This window comes from Sminthopsis crassicaudata, chromosome 2 (genome assembly GCF_048593235.1).
Source record: "Sminthopsis crassicaudata isolate SCR6 chromosome 2, ASM4859323v1, whole genome shotgun sequence".
Classification (NCBI taxonomy): Eukaryota; Metazoa; Chordata; class Mammalia; order Dasyuromorphia; family Dasyuridae; genus Sminthopsis; species Sminthopsis crassicaudata.
In genome coordinates this window covers 478,034,381-478,059,060 of record NC_133618.1, presented here as the reverse complement: position 1 = coordinate 478,059,060, position 24,680 = coordinate 478,034,381, and the positions used below count along the sequence as shown (strand labels likewise).

General features: G+C 37.5%; 1 protein-coding gene across 14 annotated transcripts in view; it reads left to right on the top strand.

Annotated features, from left to right (window-relative positions):
• Positions 1-741: 741 nt before the first annotated feature.
• ZNF536 (zinc finger protein 536) overlaps positions 742-24,680 on the top strand; it is a 578,037-nt gene continuing 554,098 nt past the window's right edge. For 2 of the 14 annotated variants that reach the window (XM_074293261.1, XM_074293254.1), the window contains exon 1: positions 862-1,553. The gene's annotated coding sequence lies outside the window, so the exon portion shown is untranslated. The other 12 variants (XM_074293267.1, XM_074293257.1, XM_074293265.1 and 9 more) reach the window with 10 other exon arrangements.

Here is a 24,680-nt window from a genome sequence, read left to right as displayed (position 1 = left end):
GCGTATTTTGATACTTTTTTATTATTACTAAATCTTTTTTTCCCATAATTACCCCCACAATCATTATATAATCCCATAACAAAGAGTCTATTGAGGTACCAAGGCTTTTGTCAACTACAGGACATAGAATCCATACTTGCATTATTCAGCCCTTTTCCTCCTTCCCTCTCTCTTCCCTGCTTTGTAGAAACATAACCTATTGCACATTGGCACCTTGCTTTCTGCTGGTTGTATATTATTTACTAAAAGCGTTTGCCCTCAGGATAAACCTTGAAAAGTTGCTTAAAAAAAGTTATTTGCTTGATAATTAAGTCCTGAAACCCATCGTTTAATGATTATTCTGGACCCATAAGGCAGAGAACGTCCATGACGTTTTTTCCCTAAGTTTAATTACCGTATGCTAATTTCCTTGCCTACTACGTGATTAATTAAAATCATATTTTCATAATCATTTGGCACTAGTATTGTTTTAGAATTATCATGATCCCCTAAATAGTGTCTGTAAATAAAGTCGGCTCTCATGGAAAGAGAATGGGAAGGCGATGCTGAAGACCTTTATGTGTTTGTATCTATGCGATTGGTAACATAACTGGCTTATTTACATTAAATACGCCACAAGGTTAGAGCGCGGATCAACGTCACTTTATCGCTGATTACTTCTCTTAAACGCCGGAGCTGTGACTGATGCTGCACGTCCCGCTGTCCACCAAGATTCACCGGGGAGTTTTTTTTTTTTTTTTTTTTTTTTTAAAGAGACAGACTTTAAATAGTTTCAGAAGCAGGTAAGAATTAAGCTTTTTCTTCTCTCTGTCTCTCTCTCTCTCTCTCTCTCTCTCTCTCTCTCTCTCTCTCTCTCTCTCTCTCTCTCTCTCTCTCTCGATAAAAAATTCTTTAGTCAAAGGCAGGGATGCAAAGTAATGACAAGCAAAGGGGCTGATATATGTCTGAGTAACGAGTCTGACAATCAGAATGTAGCTCTTAGAGAATAGATAGATTTTAATAAGTGTGTTTACATGAGCTCAAGGTCAGAACCAAGCTGCGCTGTGTTAAATGGTTTCTTAGTTGCTAGACAGAGAGAAAAAATGGACGATCACACACCATTCTTTGTAGATTATTATATCAAGGGTTCAGCTTTTGGCTCATCAAAGCTAAATGCCGCAAGACCTATCTAGTTGCTGTGAATTATGCCAAGACGACAATGGAGAGGTTTTTTAATGGTACAATGCATTCCACCTACCAGATAGGGGGAGTCCGAGCTGAAAGATGGGAATGTCTTCTGATGTTGGATGATTAGTATCAATGAACAGGGTTATTCTGAAAAGAGACAGATTAAAATAAAGCACTCTTTCCTCGGGATGTGTTGGAAACAGTTAGAAGGGCTTTCGGGAGTGGGCGACTGTGGTACTTCGGAGCAGCGCCTGTCCCCCCTCAGCCCTAGAAAATGATCAAGTCAATCATGTGGACATGCCTCATTATTCATTGAACACAATCTTTTACAACGCTTCGTTTACGTGCCGGAGTTTGCTCCCTACTCGTTTCTTTAAGTGTTTAAGGTAAGGAAGACAAAGGTGGAGGGGGCTCGTGGAGGTGCCGAGGGTGGGGGGCGCACGGGGGGGGTGGGGGGCTCCGGACCCAGTGTCCGAGAGGTGGCAAAGTGAGTTTGGACTCTTTGCATTTCTCCCTCCCCCCTCTCCGCCCACCCCCCCATCGCAATGAGGCCTGCCGTTTTTTTCCACCGTGATTAAAAAAATACAGTATAATTAAATATCCATAGCTGTGACGTTTGCAAGAAGGGCTGTCAGGGGAGAAGGAGAAAATAATGAAAGGAGGCGAGGAGCCATTGAATGGCGCTATAGAACTTAGGCTGGAGAGAAAGAGCCCCGTCTGTCTCGCCTCCTTCTCTCCCCCCACCCCACCCCCACTCCAGCCCCAGCCCCCGCCCAAGCCCCTAAACCGTTACTTTGCAGAAGAGTTGCCCCGGATTTTCAGGAGGCAGCTGCGAGAGGGGATCCAGGCGCTACCCTTTTTCCCTGCCCCCTCCCACTTTTCGTTCCCCCACTTCGGTTCTCAGCTCCCCCCCAATCTGAGCGAATCTGTCCTTAAGTTCCCAGAGAAACTTTTGGAGGGGGTAGTGGGGGAGTGAGGAGGGGGGGAGAGAGAAAAGGCTGTAGTCCTAGTAAACTTTTGAAGAAGTGACTTTTAAACATTTTTTCCCTCCCTTCTTTCTTCTATCTCTGTCTCTCCTCCCTTCTCTGCCTCTCCCTTGCAGGATTCCGGCTCAGCCGGAGTGTAATTTGTAACCATTTTTTTTAATCAAAGTTAGCTGATGCATACCATGTGTCAAACTTGTGAGATTCAAGTGCCGGGGAGACCTGCCATTTTGTGCTCTAATCGACCTCTTATGAATAGGGAGCCGTGCATAATGCTTTGAGCGAACGTTGTGACATTCAAGTATGCACTAAATGTCAGCTCTGGGTTTAAACCTTTGGAGCTCAGGTAAAGGAGAGTTTGCCTGCAAACACTGCCCGGGAGCCAGGGAGCACCTGTCAGCCTCAAATCCGGGCGTTTTTAAGTTAAATTTAATTTATTTTTAAATATCTAAGTACCGTAGATTAAAAAAAAAAAATAAGTAACAGGTTCTAGAGGAAACTTAGCTGTCGAGAGAGAGAGAGAGAGAGAGAGAGAGAGAGAGAGAGAGAGAGAGAGAGAGAGAGAGAGAGAGAGAATTAAGGAGAGAAGCTAGGGTTTGGGGTGGAGACCTATTGGGGGAGGGGGGAAGCATTTGGGATGGGAGGGGGACGCGGGGTGGGAACATGGGTGCTGGGAATGGGAGAAGGGAGAAGGTATTGGAAAAGTGACGATGGAGACAGATTGGAAAGCAGCTCCCCCAGCCCCTCACCTTCTCCTCTACCCCCACCCCCCTCTGTTGAAGAACTGGGTAGTAAAGATCTTTGCCTGATAATGCTTCTGCTTTGCTTTGCGAATTATTTTGCAAAGATGAAGAATTAAGGAAAACAGTCGTAGGCGGGACCCAGGATATATTTTAGGCAAAAAAAAAAAAAAAAAAAAAAAAATAGGGAGAGAAAAAGAGAGAGAGCTTTTCTTTGATGACGAGTAGGAAAGAATCCAGATCTCAATGCGCCCATCTGTTGCAGTTTTGCAAATAATTTAAAATATAGACTCTATGTATATAGATAGATGTATATAATGTGAGGGAAGGTTGAAACGCAGAAGCCAGCGAACTTTAAAAAGGGGGGGGGAAGAAGGTGGGAGGTGTGGCGGGGGATGGAGATTTTTTTTTTTTTTTTTTTGGTCTCAGAGTCTTCTAGGGAAACTACAGAAGAGATTTCTTTGGGGACAGGTGGAAAGTTAAGTTTTTTTGACTTCTGCCTCCGTGAGTCGGTGTCTGCAATCTGTCTCTTGGCGAAATAGTTAGAGGACCCCGTGGGTTTGGTAAATGTTTGTGTTTTATGTGTGTGTGGAGGGGAAGGGGGGGTGGTTGGACTGGAAAGAAGATAAGGGATGGGGATGGCAGGGGAAAAGGGTTGGGGGGGGGCTTTGCTTTTAAAATGAAGAGGGAGGGGCTCCGAGGAAGAGGAGGCTGGGGGAATAACAGTAAACAGCCTATTTGTGTACCCGAGTGTTATTGTAGAAGGGGTTTTGTTGGGAGGATATTGTTATGTCTATAATAGTGTCTAGGAGAAGACGTGATTTCTCATTGCTCTTCAGCAGAAAATGAGTTGGCTTAAAGGAGTCCCTGCAAGCCAGACCCAGAGAGCGGAGCCTGCCGGCTCTGTTTGTTATGCAGAAAGCACCGGCAGACAATGAGAATAACACGTCGCCGATATCAGGCGGTGGTGAGGAAACTGGTCTCTACAACCACCACCATCATCACCCCCCAAATCCGAAGGAGAGTGTGTGTGAGCGAATGTATGTGTGCATGTGCGCGCGCTCGCGCGCGCGTGTGTGTGCGTGCGTGTGGATGTGTGTGTTACTACTGTCTGTCTGTGCTTCAGCATGTAGTGAGTGCTTCTCACAGGGCTGTGCAGTTTAAAATAAATCCAACAGGGGCCGTGTTTGCTGAGCTGATTTGACCCGTTGATAGAGATAGCGGTAGTCCAGCTTCCAGGGGTGGAGTGGACGCTAGGGGAGGGGAGCAGGAGACCGGGGGGCGGGAAGGGAGAGTGTTTGGGTTTGTGTGTGGGGGAAGGAGGAGGTAAAAAAAGGTGGGGAGGGGGAGGGAGGCGATGGCCGAATGATTATTTTTAAGTGTCATAATTAAGTTTAGAAGCTGCCACAAAAAGAAGAGGACTGGCTGCTTTGAGCCGCACTACAAAGGGCTTTGGCAAACTTGGGGAGGCGCTGGGGGGCGAGGAGCGGGCGGGCAGGCAGAAGAGGAGAGATTCACTGGGGTCAGGGCGCTTTTTTTTTTTTCCCTAGGTTCAGAGTACCAACTATATTACTTGAGGACAGATTTGCTTAATCCTTTTTTTTTTTTTTTTTTTTTTTGTTCTTTTTTTCTTTAAATCTCTTTTCCTGTGGCTCATATCTTTGTTCGTAAAGTGGAAGGAAACTTCTAGGAGGAAAAGGGAGGGAAAAAAAAAGAGGGAGAGAGTGAAAAAAAAAAAAGGAAGAGGAGAGTAAGAAAGAGGGAGGGAGAAGGCGATAAATAGAAAGACGAGCGAACAAGATTCGCCCCCCACCCCCACCCCAGCCCCAAGCTTTAGTGTTGAAATAGTAAACCCAAGTAAGGAGGGTCGCAGGGAAAGTGGACATTACGGCTTTAATTAACTTCAAGATGATCTGGCGAGCAGGACCTGGCGTAGTGGTGACGCGCCCCCATAAATCTGTCCAGTACAGTGTGTTGCATTGAACTATTACAGTAGCCTCGTCATACTGAATATTCACCACCTATCCCGGAGCAGATTTGCATAATTGGATCTTTTTTTTTCTTTCCTTCTTCCTCCATGAAACTTGTTTGCAAACCCAAGTGAAAATCGCCGCGATCTGCTTGATTAAAACGGTTCAAACATATTCCAAAGTAAGTGACCTGCATAAGTACATCAATAGGTTAAGTGCAAATAAGATGCGAAGTGTTTCGGAAAGCCGAACATTCCCCGGCGGGTCTCTGGGGCGGCTTCTCTAGAGCGGGATTTTTCTGTAGCCTCGGGGACTTTAGGTTTTCTGTCTTCTTCCCTAACTTTTCCCTCCGACTTCTTAGGCAAGGTGAGATGTTGTTGTTGTTATTGTGTATGGGTGAATGTGTGTTCATTTCTCCTTTCCGGTACGATGTATGTACCTGTAGGGAGACTTTGAAAAGGATTGTTTTTGTAAATGTGTAATGTTGATGTCTGTGGCTCGATGGTGTGTGGATGTAGCTACGGAAGAAGGAGATGGTATTCTTCTCCCCATCATTCAGCTCGTCACCACACCGAGGACCCTAAGGTTGTGCGCGCTTTCGGAGTGGGTGTCCGTTTGTGCTTTTAAAAAACAAAAACAAAACAGAAAGAGCTTATCACTTAACACTTCCCTCCCCTGAAATGATCTCTTTCTAGTTGCTTGACACAGATTGACCGGAGCATTTTCACTAAAAAGTGAGGTTCTCCGAGGGATTGAGAAAGTGCTGTAAATCCTCTGATCATTGAGCACCCCAGTCATTGCTGGATGAGATGGTTAGTGATTTTTTTAAGTCCCTCGGTCTGTCATTTTTTCAAAAGAATACTAAATATTTAAATTTAGAGCCTTGGGTAAAAAGTAACTTTAAAAAATGCATTTCTGATTTCTCCTCAGTCCTGATGAAATGGCTGGCAGAGGTCATGGTACTGAGAGGGGACCCTCTGAGGCCGGGTTACAGAGCCTGCAGGAGGAGAAAAAGTGGGGAACCCTTGTGTTTCACTCTTTTTCTTTGCTTTGTGAATAGGCGCTTCTTGCTGAAGGCTGTTTTAGTTATGATGTCATTCTGATAGTGGAGTGCAAATGTCTCCTGATTCTACCATTAAACGCCTGGCTGATTTGCTTGATAATGATAGCATTGACGTCCTGCTCCTTGACAAATGTAAGCCCGATGAGCCCTATGAATTAACTTTTTCCCCCATAGAAAAGAAAGCGCCTAGACTCCAGAATATAGCACGACTCTGCCTTTGAACCTTCCCATGCCTACAAACTCAAATGTTAATAGAGATTCTATCCCCCTGTAATGCTGACCTCTTATTTTTCCAAAGTTTGAATCAACTTCAGAGAGCTTTGATTTATTACAGGTTTACATGGGTATCATAAACAAAGTATGCCTTTAATTTGATAAAGTCACGATCAGTTAATGCCCAGATATATAAATTCATCTTTTATGATGTCCAGAAATTGTTCTCTCCCCCTCTCTCCGTTTAGCTGATCTTTAGGCTGGGGGAACTTAAAATGACATCTGTTCTTTTTCCTCATTCTCTTAAGTGTGACTTTATGTTAATATTACCGGGAGTAAACCGGATTTAGTGTTGATTTTTTAATAGTGTACAATGATTTAAGCTTTCTTTTGATTTACTGTTCAAATGAAATTTGCATAAATGTGATGAAAATGAACTTAACATCTGGGCATGTGAAAAAAAGGTTAGTACCTCGTATTTCATCTGCAGAGATAGTCTCTAAAATGTTTTCACCCTAAACTAGGCTTAGCGAAACAATTCCTGAAGACATAAATGGTAATTGTGGAAAACTTCTAGAAAATGCTTTCAATAAATTTGCATTCACTTGGACCACTGCACTGCCAAAGGTATTGTTTGTGCTTTGGGGTGCTTATCTTGTCTACGGAGCTCTAGGTCTTCAGTACTCAGCAAGTTAACTATGTTGGTTGTGGCTGTCTTCCGGGAGGGTTTGAAGAATGAAGAGATGACGGTCACACTGGTATCCATGCTAGAGGCCAATAGCCCCTTGATCCTCCAAGAAGGTGGGGAGGAGAGTAGAAGTTGGAGCCTTTGGTCACAATTTAGCTTCCAGAACTGAAGGGAAGACTCAGATGAGAAACTGTGATCTGCACTACAGAAAGCTGACACATTAAGTCTAGCCAGCCTTAGGTGACCAAAGAAATTTACATTAGAACAGACCTATAAAATCCACTAGCCCATTAAAATAGTCTCCCACTTACAGTCCGAATAAGCACTAGAGCACAGGCTCATCTTTAAGTGTCAGGAAATCAGAGTTAAAGAGGTGTGTGTGTGTGTGTGTGTGTGTGTGTGTGTGTGTGTGTGTGTGTGTGTTTCCCCTTCTTGCCTTCTGCTCAAAAGTTGGTTTTGAATTGCACAGGTGTCTTGAATGGAGAAAGAAAAAGAAAGAGCAGTTCCTGAGAATATAGATGAACTTATTTTTTAAAAGAGTGTCATAAAAGAAAAATAAAAGCAAATAGATTTATTTTCCCAGTTTGAATGAGGACAATTATAGCCTTTTAACATCTTTGGATTTAGTGTTTTTAATAAGGCTGTAAGTAAGTTGAGATATTTACTTGTATTGAGTTCTCAACATTATTTAAAGGCAGGCTTTACAAAAGTGAAAACATGGAAATCTGCTATTTGGAGGTCAATTTGTTGTCCTTCATCAGAAAAGAAGCCTTAGACCTGCTCATCTTCACCTTCCACTTCATTATGACTCTCCCTATCCCACTCTCCATATCAGCAGCGCTAGGAAGATTTTGTATTCTTACATGTTTCGGTATTTGGTCCTTTTGTAGGACTTTAGATTGGTAGGAGAAGAAAGAATAGATTCCCTAATTTCAATTCTCATGTGTTCTGCTTTTGAAGCTAGATTTTGGAAAGACAAAAATGTTAGGCCCAAGTTTTCACTTAAGAGAAAATAATCTTTGGCTTTAGGCCTGAAATGATGTGTTGGGGGGGAGAGAGGTGGGAGTAAGCAAGAATGAGATGTCTGTTTTATAAAGGTTGTTAAAAACTATGGATGGTTTAGAAGTTCATGAAATTCATGTCTGGTTCAAGACAGATTATATCTTAAGATGTGTGGAAAGATATGGGGGAGGATGGAGAGGAGACAGATTTGAATCTTAACTTTTTCTGTCCGTGTATATTGGTTAGAAAGTTTGAAAAGAAAAGATATAACAATAACAAGAAAAGGGGAGTTCCATTTGGATGTTGAGGGACTGTCCATAGATGGAATGGGCAATATATTAGTGGCTTATCTCATTAACATTCATTCAGTCTTCTAATAAACATTTGTAGAGTACCTGCAATATGCAAAACACCAGACTAGGCATTAGTGGAGGAATAGAGGAAAAAATGTAAGGTTCAGTCTCTCTCATCATAGAGCTTAAAGTCTTGTAAGAAAAGACATATACCTAAATATCTAACAACAACAAAAATTAAAGTATAAGAGTATTTGATGGGTACAAAGTTTTAGAATTCTGAAGGAGGAAGCAATTACTTTCAGTTTAAGACTCATGTTCTTGATCTATTCTGACCCTCCTATTGGTGATTTTAGGAATTGACCTTAAAGGGTGACTAAACCAGGATAGAATAGGAAATGAGACACTGGGGAACCTTGGTTGGTGAATTTGCACTGCCCAGCTATATTCACTCCATGAATAACTTATTTGCCCCACAAAATTCTATCCTTTCTGTCCACTAGGGAGGGGGAGCTAAGAGACAGCCTGAGAGAAGCAAATAGTAGAGTTGGGTAATAAAGTCCTTCTTCTGGAATAAGGTGTTAGTGAAAATCAAAGGGACCGCCTTGTGATCTGTACACTTGTTTAAGGATATAGTTCATTTCCAAAATACAGAGTAGATTAACTCCATGAATGGTAGATATAGAATCCTTTGCAAAGTCTGTTGTGTGATTGTTGAGTCATATCTGATTCTTTGTGACCCCATTTGGAATTTTTGCCATTTTTTTTCTCCAGCACATCTTATAGATGAGGAAACTGAAGCAAACAAGGTTAAGGGACTAGCTCAGGGTCACATATCTAGTAAGTGTCTGAGGCCAGATTTGAACTCAGGAAAATGAATCTTCCAACTTCAGAGCTGGCACTCTATCCACTGTACCACCTCAATGCCTTCTACAATGTCTAGCAGAAAGCTGATCAATTCAGAATGCAAGTAGTTCCCAGAGGCCAAACTCCTTATTTTTATTCCCATCTAAACCTATAGGCCAATATTTGCCATTGCTGCTATGAACTGAATTAAATTTACTTTTTGGGATAGAATGGCTAGTGTAAGTAGTACTTTACAAGACTGGACCCAGTGGATTTCGTCTTTCTGGGTTCATGCCCCAACTTTAATTAAAAAAAAAAACAAAAAACTTCTCAGATCCTTATTTTGATGATATGATCAATGTTAAGTACAAGCCATGCCCTTTTTTTTCCTGAGATCATCATCATTATTATTAATTATTATTATTATTTTTACAGTAACCAACTCTGGCTTTTTTTTTTTTCAAAATATCAGGAAATGTCTTGGTGAAAATATTGCTACCTGGAATACCAAGACTTAAATTGGAATACTATGAGGTTATCCTTGCAGAAGTTTACTGAAGTAAAAGGAGATTCAATTTTTATATAATGTAGAGATGGTCTCCATACTCTTAAGCCTCCTGTGTGGCCTTCAAACTGTCAAAGACAAAGCACCCAGCATTCAAAAAATATTATTATATTATTCAAGATGAAGAGCAAGTTGGACACACTAGTATGTGTTATTTCTCAAAGTATTTCTCATATTCCCCCATTGGATCTGGGTAGAGACTTTCCCTGTTTATTTTTAAGCATGAACTTTGCCTATAAGACAGTGGCCCTCGGAGTGACTTACTTTTGATTTTATTAGGTTCATCTTTAACATAAATGAGAACAATACATATATTATGCTGTCAATTTGTTTAACAAAAAAAAAAAAGAATAGGATGACCACTAGAAAAGCAGGGATCTAGATTTAGTGCTAGAAGAATCCTAAAGGTTATAGCAATTCCAGTGGTTTCAAACTCAAATAGAAACTCAAACTAAATCATATGTAAGGATCCCTGTGTATCTTATTGACAGTTTTAAAATGTAATATTATCTGTGATTTATTATATTTTTATTTATTTTTGTTAAATATCTCCCAATTTCATTTTAATCTGGCTTGGGCTGATCTTGGGTGAGCCTGTGCACTATATTTGATAAGTCCAGTGGCCTTATTTTACAGATGAACCACAGAATTTCAGAAGAGTTGAGTGATCTGTCCAAGGTCACAAAGTTGGAAAGTAGAAAAGCTAGAATTAGAATCTGTGTCTTGGAATTCCCTTCAGCTTGGGAAAGCTAAAAGGATGACCCTAGTTTTGAGAGAAATGTACATTTAGAAAGGATGTTAAGGTAAATGGCAAAAGATTCAGTTTATGGGTACTCCCCCCCCCACCTTCCCCTGCCTTTTTTTCCCATTCTTAGTTGATGGCTTTACAATGAGAAAATTAAGTGCCATTTTGACATAGGAAAAATGATCACCGTAGGCTTGCATTGACATTATCCTGAAAGTTCTGTATCACTACAGCACAAGTCTGATTACCCATATTCTATAGAGCTGGGTCTTTTTTGATTAACCAAGGTGGGGGCTAGTGTCCTGGAAGAGTGTGTGCTCTTCATTCAGAGTAGTCATCTTCTTCCCTTATCCAGATCTCATTTTTCCACAAGGTTTTGTTGTCAGGTCCAGTCTGCTGTTCTTTGCTTATATTCGGAAATTTAGCTTTTTCCATTTGTGACTGTTGTGCTGTCATCCCAAACCCCTAGCTTTCTCAAATTTATTTTTGGTTGTTTCATCATAAAATATATGAAAAGGAAAGATAAAATAGCTCTATTCAGATTGTAAAGGCCAAAATACAGATTCCCTAAAATCAAGGTTAATCACTGAAATGCCTATTCAGCCTTAATTATAGTGATGTTACCATTATTCCAAGCCTGCAGCTCTCACTTGCATGTAATTCCCATTGATTCTGATGGGATTTAGGTTCATGGAAGGACTGTAGGATAGGGCCCTAAGGGGCTTGTTCTTGCATTAATTCAAGGGACATTTATGTCTATAATTTCCATTAGTAATAGTGGAGCTTACATATATATATATATATATGTATGTATATATATGTATATATGTATGTATGTATGTATTTATTCCTCAGGTGCCTGTAGAAGAAAAGTCCTGGGAATTTCAGCATTTATATCTTTCTTTCTTTAGGTTTTAATTGGCATATACATAAAAAAACTCTTCCCCATTGCTTTCTTAAGGATATTACCTTGGTTGTTAAAAATCTATATTTAAAAAATATAAATCAAAATGTGTTACTTGGCTAACATAAGCCATTACTGTTAATTTGGATTCCAAGGAGACACAATATTTAGGGGTGAATACTAGAAAAAAGGCAGTGAGTTACTATAGAGATAGAAAACTGAGATTTGGAGATGATTTTATGCACACACAGACACACACACATCTATAATCGCAGTGCAGGGATTGTCTTTTGCCTTTCTTTGTATTCCTATCACTTAAAACAGTGCCTGGCACATAACAGGTGTTTAATAAACTCTATTTGACCAATTGACCAAGTATATGCATATTTGTGTGTGTATATATATGTGCATATAATTATCTCTAAATTTAATTTATTTAAATATTTCAACATTTAATTTCATCTTTCAAAAACCTGGGAATATGTTTGTTCTTAACTGCCAAGAGAAAAAAAAGGAGCACAAACATGATTTTGAACTTCTAAACGGTATCTTTTTGAAGTGAAATGATGCAGACCTTACCAAATTATGAAAGGCTATCATTCCCATGAAGTCTATTGAATACTTGGGGAAAAGTCTTATTGAAAATGCACTTCAAGCTGTTTAATTATGTTGTCTCCTCCACCCCAGGACTCCTAATTTTTTTTTCTTTTTTGTTTTGTGATATGTTTGATGCTAAGTGGCTATTTTAGTCCATGTAAGTCTACAACTAGAAAATACTTATGTTCACTAAAGAAACATAGCTGGATCTGTTAATTAAAGCCAGCTCAGGGATTTCTTAAATGTCTGAGAAACTTTTCCCCCCATGAATGTTTCCCCTGAAAAAAGCAGGTTCAGGTCTTATCAGTGGTGGTCTCCCTCCAGTAACAGAAGGAGAGTTCAAAAGGTGGGAAATGGGGTGGGGTGGGAAGCTGCACCAGGAAGGGGGCCATGTATTAACATGAAAGGATTGTGTCTGAAGAGGGAAAACCTCCTCTGATCTCTGAGAGCTGCATCAGTGCAGGTCCCACTGCATAAGCTCCTTGCCATTTCTGAATAGTTTGAAGAGTCAGCTCAGTTTGGAGCTTTAGCAGACTTACACTAGATCATTTCAGAAGCAAAAAGCCACGCAGAAATCCATCCTCAATTCTTTCCCCTTTTGTCATCTTGACCATTGCTCTTTGCTCTTCTGTTTTTTAGCTAACTTCTTTCTTTTCCAAATCTTTTCTACCCATAGGATGCCATTACAATTACAAACTCATTTAAACACCCCACAGATTTAAGAAAAGAGCTTTCATTAAAGTTTTTTTTTTGAGGGGGATTGGGAGTGGGCTAGAATCATGTTTACCTTTTAAATTCCTGTCCCAGCTGTTGCTAAGGAAGCTGGAAGGAAAGGCTAGACACACAAATGGATTTGTATCTTTTAAAAAGCAAATTGCCTATTAAGAATCCAAGAGAGCATTGTCTTGCAACAGCAACAGTTCTCACTTCTAACCAAGGTAGATTAGCCAGCTTCCAAGTAGATGATATATAATGTTCTTATTTTGAGCATGTTCTTCTGGATAGCAGTCCTCTTGAAAATCCATCTGTGACATGTTTTAGGATGATTTGTCCTGTCTCTTCGAAGGGATGGTCATGGCATTTTTTGTTGGCATTCTTTATTCTTTTGGGATAGTTGTCTGATAAAGTCAAATGATGTATTCATAATACTCGAAGCCTGATATATTCAAAGCTCCGGCTGAAAATGGGCTGTATTTGGCATTCTAACCCTTTATCATCCTGATATCAGCAACCTTGATCCTGTTTTTTTTTTTTTTAACAACAGCCCCAAATTTGGATCAAGGATATGTCAACGTGTGATATTCTTCAGCAAGTGTTTGCTCTATTTGATGAGGGGGACTTTCTGTGTTTAATTGAAAAATGCCAGGCTGTTATTTAGTTGATGGGGGCCTCAGGTGTCTTTGTTAGGAAAACTTTTAAAGAACAATCAAGTCCTTTCTTTTTTGTCTCTTTCTCTTTTTTGTCCTTATGATATTAATGTGCAGATAAACATCAGGCAATTTCTGCATGAGATCCAAATTCCACTCAAAAACAATTTGCTCCGTGATATGGTTAGTGAGGACATTCCATCTGTGTGGGTACTGGGGACAAAATTGAGAAGGTGCAACTCTTTCTCTTTCACTGGCTTCTGGTTAGAATTGGTCTCCTGTGGAGTTTATTAGAGAGTGGTGGGGATGCTATTAAGCATGGCTTTGGGAGGATTTGTTTCTCCAGAAAGCAGAGGTTCCCTCCATGGCATCTAAGGCAAAATCCTAATATGATAATTTTTGTTTAAATATGAACATATTTATGCTAAGCAATCTCCCATCCTTAGTTAGCCTAATCATTGCTAGACTTGTGGGTGAAGGAGCTTCTTAAATCTTTTTTTTCCCCCGACAATGTGGCTGATACTTAACCCTTTGTTTAACACTATCTGATTTTACAAGTTTTCAAAGATAGTGTGTTGTATCTGCAGAAGTGGGAAACACTAGAGTGAAATTTGGTGTTGTTTGCAGGTATTGATGAGTGATATATGATATATCCTCAACATTTAAATAATTTTATTTTAAGGTCACTTCCCTGAGCCATCTTCCCTTTCCCTTCTCACCCCTCCCCTCCATTTACTGGGAAGTTTGATTTGGTTGGTTGAAAATAAACATTTTTAAAAATCAGGAATTTCGTTCAATTCACCAAACCTTTATTATGCGCCTGTCTGTACATGAGAGGACATGGCCAGGGTTTCTATTGGATGAGAAGGCATGGATGGGTAGCAGTTTGCAATATTATAGATATGTGCTTAGCTCTGTGCTAGAATCGGGAGAGATACAAAGAAAAAGAAAACCTAGTAGTTCCTACCTTCAGAGAATTTGCAAGACAGTCAGAACTATGATACACGCTGAAATAATACTTAATAATAATTGCATCAATAGTTAGACTGCATATAGCACTTAAAGATTTACAAAGCAATTTACATGTGATAACTCTTCAGTCCTCACAGCAATCCTATGCACTATTATCCTCATTTTACAGAGGAGGAATCTGAGGTACAGATAGGTGCAGTGACTTGCCCAGGACCATACAATTAGCAATTATCTAAGGTGGCATTTGAACTCACATCTTCCTGACTCCAAGTCCAATATTAATTATTATAAGGGCATTAGAGAAACAAACAAGATATTAATTGAGATCAAAGTGAAAGCCAGAGTCATTCCCAAAGAGGGAAGAACTTGAACCTGCTTTAGCTTTTCACAAATAGGGGTAAATGTTTTAGAAACATACAAGTCCCATCGACAGTAAGAATGCTGGTGAGGACATATTCTCATTCTGCTCTTGTTCCTCTTGAGATTGATCTAAAGGAACATCTTATTTGGTAACTTCTAATGAAATCTACTTCAATAAAGTACTGACTTTTTAATATTTCTTTCTGAAAAAGTGATTTTAGATGAATCAACAGAGTTTTTCATGGGAGCCTTTGATAGCTTATTGAAAACAAACAAATATGACACAAAACTTTCACATATCTCCATTGAATAATGTTCAAGAAAAACTTTTCAGAAGACTTGGATGGGACTTGAATGATATATTATAGGTGAGAAAACTAACTGCCAACATGGGGATATGATTTGCTCAGTCCCATGGCTAATTACTGACAAAACCAGCCTTGCACCCAGGCCCTGATGCTTCTAAATCTAGTATTCTTTGCACTGTATCATCCTGCTTTTTCTTCTAAGGTCTCATTCCCTTTTCTGAATATGGATGGCCATTGCCAACCCAGCACGGTCTCCAATTGTAGGGATTCTCCAAACATTTCTGGACCTTGAAGCACTTCAGTGGGGCAAAGATCTCACTGACCACTTACTCCCATTTGCTCCCATTTATCACTGAATAAAGAAAAAAAAAGCCTTCTCAGATTTAATGGGAAGAATAATGTTACACTTGATAAGACACTAAGGAGGTGATAACTGTTTTTCTTATTAAATATCATAACTAAGTTACTAAGTCACACTTGCAATAAAAGCTTAGACATTTATTGTATTCTAAACACCAGAGCATAGCTACTGCTGGGCCAAGCTTTGGAAACTACTCATGTGCTGAATCTTTTTAGGAACGATTTCAGGAATCCTAAAGCTATATTGTGTTCTCTCTCTTCCAACAGGTTAGAGATGAGAGATATTACAGGGGACCCAAGAGTGTAACCCCATTTTCTCTTCTACTTCATTCTCATTTTTTTCGGTTCAGTTTTGAAAATTCTTACATTAGTTAGAAGCAGAATGACCTGCCTGCAATTAGAGAGACAAATCAGGCCTTTGACATATATCAACTTTGTGGTCTTAAACAAGTCATTTACCCATTAGTTAGTGCTTAAGAGTCCAAACATAATAATTAAAGAAGTTTAAGATAATTAAATACTTTTAAACCAAGGAATTTAAATTTTGCTTTTAAAATATATATTAATTTAAAACAAAATAATTTTTCCCTTCTGATTTGTTTTTCCATTGTCTTATAATTGTGCAAGTAAATAATAATAACGATAGCAACAAATTCTGGTAAAAATAAATAGAAGAAAACATATTAGAGAAGAACACAGAAAGAAACAGAATACTTTTGTTTACCTAGCCCTGTGGCTTACTGGATATAAGAGTTGGCCTCTGGAGTAGAGTGGCCTAAGTTTAAAACCTTCTTCAACATATACTGATTGTCTTTTGCTGAGTAATTCATTTAACTTCTGAATGCTTTAGGCAACTCTCTAAGACTCAGAAGTGCTGACCTGCATTAGCAGAGGAAGTTTCCTCATCTGGGAATTCCCTGTAGCAATGAAATCACAGGTAGGTTCTGTCCCTATTCTATCCTTACACTGTTGTATTAGGCATATTGCTATTCTGGATTTACTTTCTTCTCCTGGCATTACTTCACAAGAATCTTATTATATTCTTCATGATAACCATTTCATGTGATGCAGTAATATTCTATCGCATTCATACATCCCAATTTCTTCCATCATTTTCCAATCATTGAGAATCTGTATTATTAACTATTTTTTATTCCCCTTACCAATAAATTCCCCTACAATATTTTTGGAGAGATAAGTATTCCCCCTATTCCCTTTTTCAATGCCCCCTTTGTCTAATTTCAATTTCAAAAGTCTTAGTGATGGCATCCCTGGGTTAAAGAGTAAGAATAAGTTTGTAAATTTTATTGGAAATAGTCGTGATGCTGTCCACAAAAGTTTGCCTCAATCCACAGTGGCCCCATCAGGGTGGTAGGATAGTGTGGATTGCTTCCCACAACCAGTCAACATTTTTTTAAAAAATAATTTTAAACTATATTTATCAGTTTAATGTGTATAAGGGAGTAGCCCAGATACATTTGATTTTGTGATTCTCAATAATTAGAAAGTTTGAGTAGTTTTTCAGGCCATATTCTTTTTTTTACTTGCGCCAGAAAGCCTCCATCTTGGCTCATCCATGGTGATTTAAAGGGATTTTCCCCTCCTCTTGTTTTTTTTGGGGATTGTTCCCAGTTCTCTGTGGGAAAGAGCAGGGAGGGCTTCTGTCCTCATCTTAATTTCCGAGAGAGAACCTGAGACCCATCTTAAATTTTAGATTTACAAACTTACTTTTGTGCAATGGAGATGAATGTAATTACCTTCAATTCCATTGTATTCATGAGTCATCCGGTAGTCATCATTCTTCTGATTATAATTTCAACCCAGCCACATCTTTTGGTCCTGCACCATAAGTTCTCTTTGGAGATCTATCCAATGTTCTGGAGCCTCTAAAGTTTTTGGCACACAGTAGGTGCTTATTAAATGTTGTCTTTTGGTATTTTTTGGATAATAAGCATTTAGGTAGTTCAGGGTATAGAGTGCTGGACCTGGAGTCAAGAAGATTGAGCCTGGTCTTACATTCTTACTAGCTATATGATTCTGGCCATTTAACCTTAGTTTTCTCATCTGTAAAGTGGGAATCATAATAATAGTATCTACTTTCCAGAGTTGTTATGAGGATTAAATGACAATCTCTGCCTATCTTAATTTTTCATCTGTAAAGTTGGAATAATAATAATAATACCCACTTCCCAGGGTTGTTATGAGGATTAAATGAAATAATATTTGTAAAGAATTTGGCAAAACCTAAAAAGCTATACAAATACTTTATTATTAATTAATGCAACATAACTTAACCCATGAAACTTTATCCTTTTGTTATATGCTCATCTCCATTTCTGGATATATATTCCTTGGTATCACTAACAGTTACTTTTGGAATACTGGAATACTGGAGATTAGTTTGTTCCTTCTCTCTCAAGATCTTTTTCAGTCCCAGATACTGAATCTGGCATCAAATCCAGCTTTGCTTATAACTGCCTAAGTGATCTGAGCTAAGCCCATGCCTCAGTTTCCTCTTCTGTAAAGTAAGATTGTTGGATTAAATAGACTCAAAGGTTCCTTTTAGCTCTAAGCTTATGATCCCAGACTATGATGCTCTCTAGGTTTCCTTTAGCTTAAGAATCTATGACCCAAGACTTGTAGCCCTTGTTTATCCTTCAGGCTGAGTGTTCCTGAAATTCTCTTCCCTGGTAACAAAACACAGAAATTCAAAAGCTCCCTTTTTCTTTTCTTTTCTTTTTTCTCCTCACTTTGGTTTCATAAAGTAGAACAATAAGTGTTAATGGAACTCAACAAGATCAGGGCAGAATTAATTTACATCTCAGGGTTTCCCAAAGTGGCCTTCTCTGCAACTGGCAAGGGAGAGTCATTTTAGGTCACTTAATAAGATAATAGAGTTAGGACCAGAAGGGACATTGGACCATCTAATCCAAACCCTTCATTTCATAGATGAGGAAACTGAGTTCCAGAGGGGGAAGTGTTCTTGCTGAAAGTTACATAGCTAATAAATAGAAGAGCTAGGATTCAGGTTTTGGTTGGTGAATAAACATGACTTTTTTTTTAATTGCAATAGTCATTTTGATATCATTACAATTCTTAGAGCAAGAAGGGGAGGGAGAGGAATGTCTTAACGTCTCTTTCTTTTAAAATCAAGTTTTGTTCATGCTTTTTTCTCTTCCACTGATTCTTCTATTCTTCACCATATAGAGGTAAGCAAAATAAACCAGTTTATTGGCCATGACTGAAAAGGTATGACTTTTTATATCTATATCCATATCTATCTATCTACACACATACACACACACACACACACACACCTAGTCTACTTCTTATTGAGAGATAGATGTCCTTCTCCATAAATCATGTGAATTGATGATTAGACACTGCATTTAACAAAGGTCTAAAATCTCTCAACTTTTTTTTCCTTTAAATATTGGTGGTCATTAAAATTTTTCTTCATTCTGTTTTTTTCACTTAGCATTAACTTATAAAAGTCCTCTTGAGTTAATATGAATTCTTCACATTTATACTTTCTTATGTAAAATAATATTATGTTGTATTTATATACCAAAATTTGTCGAGGTTTTCCTTAATTAGATTTAATTAATTAATTAAATTAATTCCTTAATTAATGTTCTTTGTTGCCAGAAAGTGATATAATATTTTTGTACAAATAGGTCCTTCTCCTCTCTCTTTAACCTCTTAAAGGCACATATGCCCAGTAGTGCTATTACTAGATCAAAAAATAGGTATAGTTTTATATCTCTTGAGGTTTTATCCAAATAATTTCCACATAGTTGGATAATTTCATGGCTCCACCAACTTTTATTGAGTAACAATTCTTCTACAGACCCTCTAACACTTATTTTCATTAACAAAAAAAAAAAGACTTTTTTTGACTGCTCTGATGGGTCTAAGGTAAAAATTTTAGAATTGTTTTAAGTGACAAACAAAAGAGAGAAAACAACAGAGGTATCAAATATAGCTTTTAGTAACAACCCAAAAATAGAAAGAGTAAATGCTAATGGAGCTTAGAGAAGGGAGAAATTACTGGGGTCAGTCACTAAAGGATAATTAGTACCTTGAATTTCATAAATGCCAAATAAATATTTGTTTGGTGAATGAATAAATGACAAACGGATAGAAAATTATCTGTGCGATTTTGGACAAGTCTCTTTATCTGTCTTAATTTCAGTTCTTTATTTATGAAAATAAAGGATTTGGACCCAAAGAATCCCAAAGTCCCTTCTACCTCTGAAGCTTATGATTCAGCAGCTAGATTACAGTGGAAGAGTCTAAGAAAGTACTGAGATAAGCTCGTTCACTTCCTTCTTTTTTACAGACAATCCCTATCGGACCACTCCTCCTTTAAGCTTCTGTGATTGAGGATGTTACTGAAATGGAAAGAGGCAGAGGCCTAAAAGTGTATCTGGGGCACGGTGCGATTTATATTGGGGGATTCAGAGCAGAGAAATTTGAAACCCAATGGCAGAGGAAGTTGAATGTATTGACTTTTTTTTTTTTTTTTTTTGTCTTGAGAGTTCCTAGAAAGACAAATCCTTACATAGTCTCTTTTTCTGTAGTATTAGAAAGTGGATGTCACGCCTATTGGAATGCAGATCATTTCTCCTGGACAGTGTCCAATGGACCCTTTGTGGACAATTCAGCCTGGGGATTGATATTTCTTAGTGTTGCCATCAAATGCCTTGATTTCTCATCTATCCAGGGCCAAGATCTTCTTGAGAAGTTCATATTGTAGCTGACCTTTAAGGTTCCTTTATTTTCCAGACTCTCTGCTGAGATCTTCAAGGGCTGCTATGACCTGGGATGACCTATCGGTAATTTCCCCTAACTCCACATCTATAGTTAAATTGGAAGGGTAAATTGAATGTTTACCGTCATCCTTACCACAGCACTTTAATCATTCTGCTACTGGTAGGTGTGATTTTTTCCTGGCTTTGCATTTACTTTTTGAGAATAGCTTGCTTGCATTCTGGGGATATACAGTATATAAGTAAATAAATAAATATATATATATATATATATATATATATATATATATATATATATATATATATATATATATATATATATATATATATATATATATATATATATATATGTATATACACATATTTTTTTTTTAAGAGGGAAAAGGATGCCTCTTCTAAAAAAGTTTGGTAAATAGATAGAGCATATTCACAAATTAACAACTGTAGATTTTCAGTTTCACAGCCGACAAATAGCACCCAGCAGTATAAAAATTAAGAGCTTTATATTATATGCTAGACATTTATAGTCTATTGTTTAAGTTATTACTAGTGATAACTTTTTTTGTTCTAGGAATTGAAGCATTTCTTAATAATTTGGAATCCAAATTACCTTCTACTCTGTCATTATTTGGTTTCAAAATGGTTAAGTATATTTCATTAAATAACTGTAAACCTTTTGTACAATCCTGTGCATACATATATCATATGTCACATAATCATAACTTAGATGTAAAATATTAAAATGTAAATGACCAAACAGAAATTGTGGAAAGAAATATATGACTTTTATTGCAATTTAAGAAAAGTTGTTCAAATATTTGCCCTTAGTCAAAATTTATGAGGAATTGAAAGTAGGGAGGAAAAAAGTGTTTGTGACTATTATAAGAAAAATTTCAGAAAAGGTAATAAGAGACTGATAGTGATAAATAAATTCCCTTCTGTTGATTTCCCCTGTCAAGCTTTCTCTCTCTACTATTATCTGAATTTTTGTTGGCTTATCATATAGATATTGCTTATCATGAAGTCTGTGTTAGCATGGATTTCATAAAGTCCATTTGCAATGTTAGTTTGATAAGTGTTTTGGCTTAGCTATTTAAATAATTTTACATAAATTATATGCATATATATTATACTTTGTGTATATATATACACATATATACATATATATAATATTTAGTTCCATTTGAGCAGGCTCTTCTTCCTTTTTTTCCCTCCAAGAAATGTTTCAAGCTACTAAAATGATTGGTAGGGCCCACTAGATTTTTGTGTTTTGTCTTTGTCACAAATTAGCATGCACTTATTCTATATTAATCTCCAAAGTGACAGATCAGTTCTCTTACCCATAATAAACAGAAAATAATGTAATAATTACCAATGCTAGGTATAATGAAAAAATTATATTTTCTTCAACTAAATGCAGATTGCTAACAATAGACAGAATGGAATCAAATCAATATTTTGACATGGCACTATTATATCTGGCTCATTAATTTGGAGACAACTTTCTCTTTATTCCTAACTCCTTTTCAAGTTCTATAATGTCAACAAGTAGTGGTTTGAATGTAGGCTTTTATTTTATTATACAAAACACTTTACCAGTTGTTTTATGGAAGGGAATTGTGCTTCTTTCCATGAATATGCAGAGATTGATTTGTGTGAGATTTTTGTTTTAGAAACAGTGGAAGAATTTAGCTTGACTATTTGTATTTAGAGGATGTTCTTTACAGCTAAAAGCAATGTACAGTTTACAAAATATATTATCCTTAGGAATTCATTCATCAATTTTACTAGTATGTTTTATTCTTTTAAATGGCAGGTCTCTTCTCATCTTTAGTGTTTCCTTTCCTTCTCTCTCTCTCTTCTTTCTTTCTCTCTTTCTTTAAAAAAAATTTTTTTTTTTTTAGATTTCCTGATTTCTGAACTCCCATGGTTGATTAAAGTCAATGGTAACCTATCAAGTCCCTCTATTGACTTGGGTCACGTGATATAAGTAATTGATTTGCTTTATGCACAGAATTGCTAATTTTCTATTGTAACAGTCTTCCAAAGAATCTCATTCTTCATTTCCATGAGTTATTTATGTGATATTTAAGAACAATCCATTTTTTTTTTCTTTACAGGTACTGTGCCATCAAATTAGTAGAGAATTACATATCTCACTAGTGCAAAAGTATTTATTTCACTGCTGGCTGTTCTCTTTTGTTTTTCAGAGATCACAATAGCCTGAGATTTAGAATAGCAGATAATAACATACAGTGCATATTATTGACAGAGCTTAATTGTCTTATTGACAACTCACTTGCACTTGGAGAAGCGTGCTCATATTAATCACCCTGTGAACTTGTATGCATTTTCATGACTAAAGCTATAATTACAGGAAGATTTCAGAATTCAAATGTCTGCCCTCAAAATTTTCACCTTCTTTACATTTGGGCAAAAGGTCTATGGCATCTCAGGAGACCTCAACCTTTCTTCCTTAGTTAGCTCTCCCTCCCTTGAGGCCTTATGAATTCTTTGAGTAGCATCCCTTATGGAATCATTTGGCTAATGAACCCTTTTGCCCAGTAGTCCTTTCAGAGAAGAAGGGAGAAATAAAAAGTGTTTGAAGACCCCACAAGGTTGAAAGTTCACTACAGGGTCCATTCTTGGTACCGATCAAGTGAGATTTCTCTCTCTCCCCCATTCCCATCTTCCTCATTTATTTCAGATTCTTATTTTTCTTTTCTCTTGGGAACTACTGGAGGGGAATATTAAAGAGATTTAGAATGGATTGGAGTTGCTAGGCCAGTTGAAAAAATAAATTAATTCAAAAGGGAGTGGATATATATATACATACATATATATATATATATATATATATATATATATATATATATATATATATATATATATATATATATATATATATTTTGTATGATAGAACCATTATGAGTTATAAAGGGAAGGAAGGATCTTAGGATAACTTTAGTTTACATTTATGGAGGGATCTCAGACTCCTTTATTTTTATAGATGAGGAAACTGAGATGAAATTACTTGTCCAAGATTAGGGGATGTAGAATTTTGGAGTACATGCTTATCTTTTAGAGAATTTTTATGGAATATCCTTGGTTTGTGTTACATGCAGAACACTGGACTCAAAGGACTTGTCCAATCTAGCATATCATTTTGATAATTTTCCCCATCATGACTAACAAGGGACTGATTGTGGTAGAACGTCAGAAGACAATTCCTCAGTGTTTATTAAATAACTGTAGCCCTGATGACTGAGAAGGGAATGACTATCTAATAAAGGCTTTTCTTCTTTTTCTTGATGAGATCTTAGGTAACTTTAGCTTCTTCCATTATAGCTCATCTCATCCAATCTTCAGTAGCTGCAAATATATTTTATTTCCTATTTTTCCTTTTCTGGGACTGGCCACATGGCATCCCCAGGCCTCTCACCATCAGTACTTTCTGCACGGAGTGTTCACTTTAGGTTTCTTGTCACCGCTGAGTGCCAGCTGTGTGGGGCCTTGATTAACATGGATAAAAGTTGTTGCTTGTGCTAAGTTTTCATCTTTGGAAGTACTTGATGGGAGAATCCTGGGCAGAGGAGTAGTCCTGGAGTCCCAGAGAATATTGCAATCTTGGCACACTGATTGGTTGCCACTCATTTGACTGATGAGTGAGGTGGAGTAACCCCACTGTCTTCAATGAGATACTCAAATCACAGAAAATAATTACAGGAAAGGGGGCAGGGAGGAAGGGACTTTATAGCATTATAGCATCCTATGTGACATCCTATTTCACAAGTTGCTCATAGCTTGTGATATTGATGATACTTATACAACTTGAAGGACCTATTTACTAAAAGTATTTGAAATTCTCATTTTCTATCCTCTACCCCTTAAGGAAAACCCACAGCCAATAATTCCTACAGAAAGATAAGATGATATAATATCTATACTTATAATCCTTCATTTTTGTTTTTATCTTCTAGGATCATGGAATTTGCACTGAAAGAGAACTGAGAGAAAACTTAGCCCAGTGCTTTCATGTTAGAGATCAGGAGTCTGAGGTCCAGAAAGAGGAAGGGTTTAAGTCCAATAAGTTCATTTTACAAAAGAAAGCTAAAGTGACTTTTTCAGGTTACCCGATGATTTAACTGAAGAATCAAGATTTGAAGTCAGGTCCTCTGGCTTCAAACAATGAGTGCATAGTTCTACACACCCTCCATCCAACAAGATGTTCTTTTGAATTCAGAATATTTGCTAGAAAGTAAGCCCTTTAAGGGCAGGGATCATGTACTGTTTCTTTTTAGACCCCCACAGGGCCTAGCAAAGGTAATAATAAGTGATAAAAATATGACATTCATAGTAGATGTTCAATCATTCCTTGAATGAATGAATGAAATGGGAGAGTGGACTCAGTAAGTGATGTTAAATATCATTTCCCATTTGGTTTCTGAGGCTCTTGTGAAATATTATCCTTGGAAACTAACTAGACAGCAGCATTTTTTGACTCAAGAGGACAAGTTTTTGCAAACAGTGAGAAAAAACATCAATCTAATTAAAGAAAAATTAAATTAAGACTGTACTCGTGGATAACTCCAAAATGACAGGCTTGAAAGCTGATACTTTTGAGTAGAGCAGAACTCACTAAGAATGGGTTTCTTGACCTTAAAAGATTTTTAAAAATTAGAACAAACTACAAATGACTGTGTAAAATTAATGTAAGCCTCTTAAGATTAGAGATTATGTCCCCTGCACCTAGTGTAGAGATTGT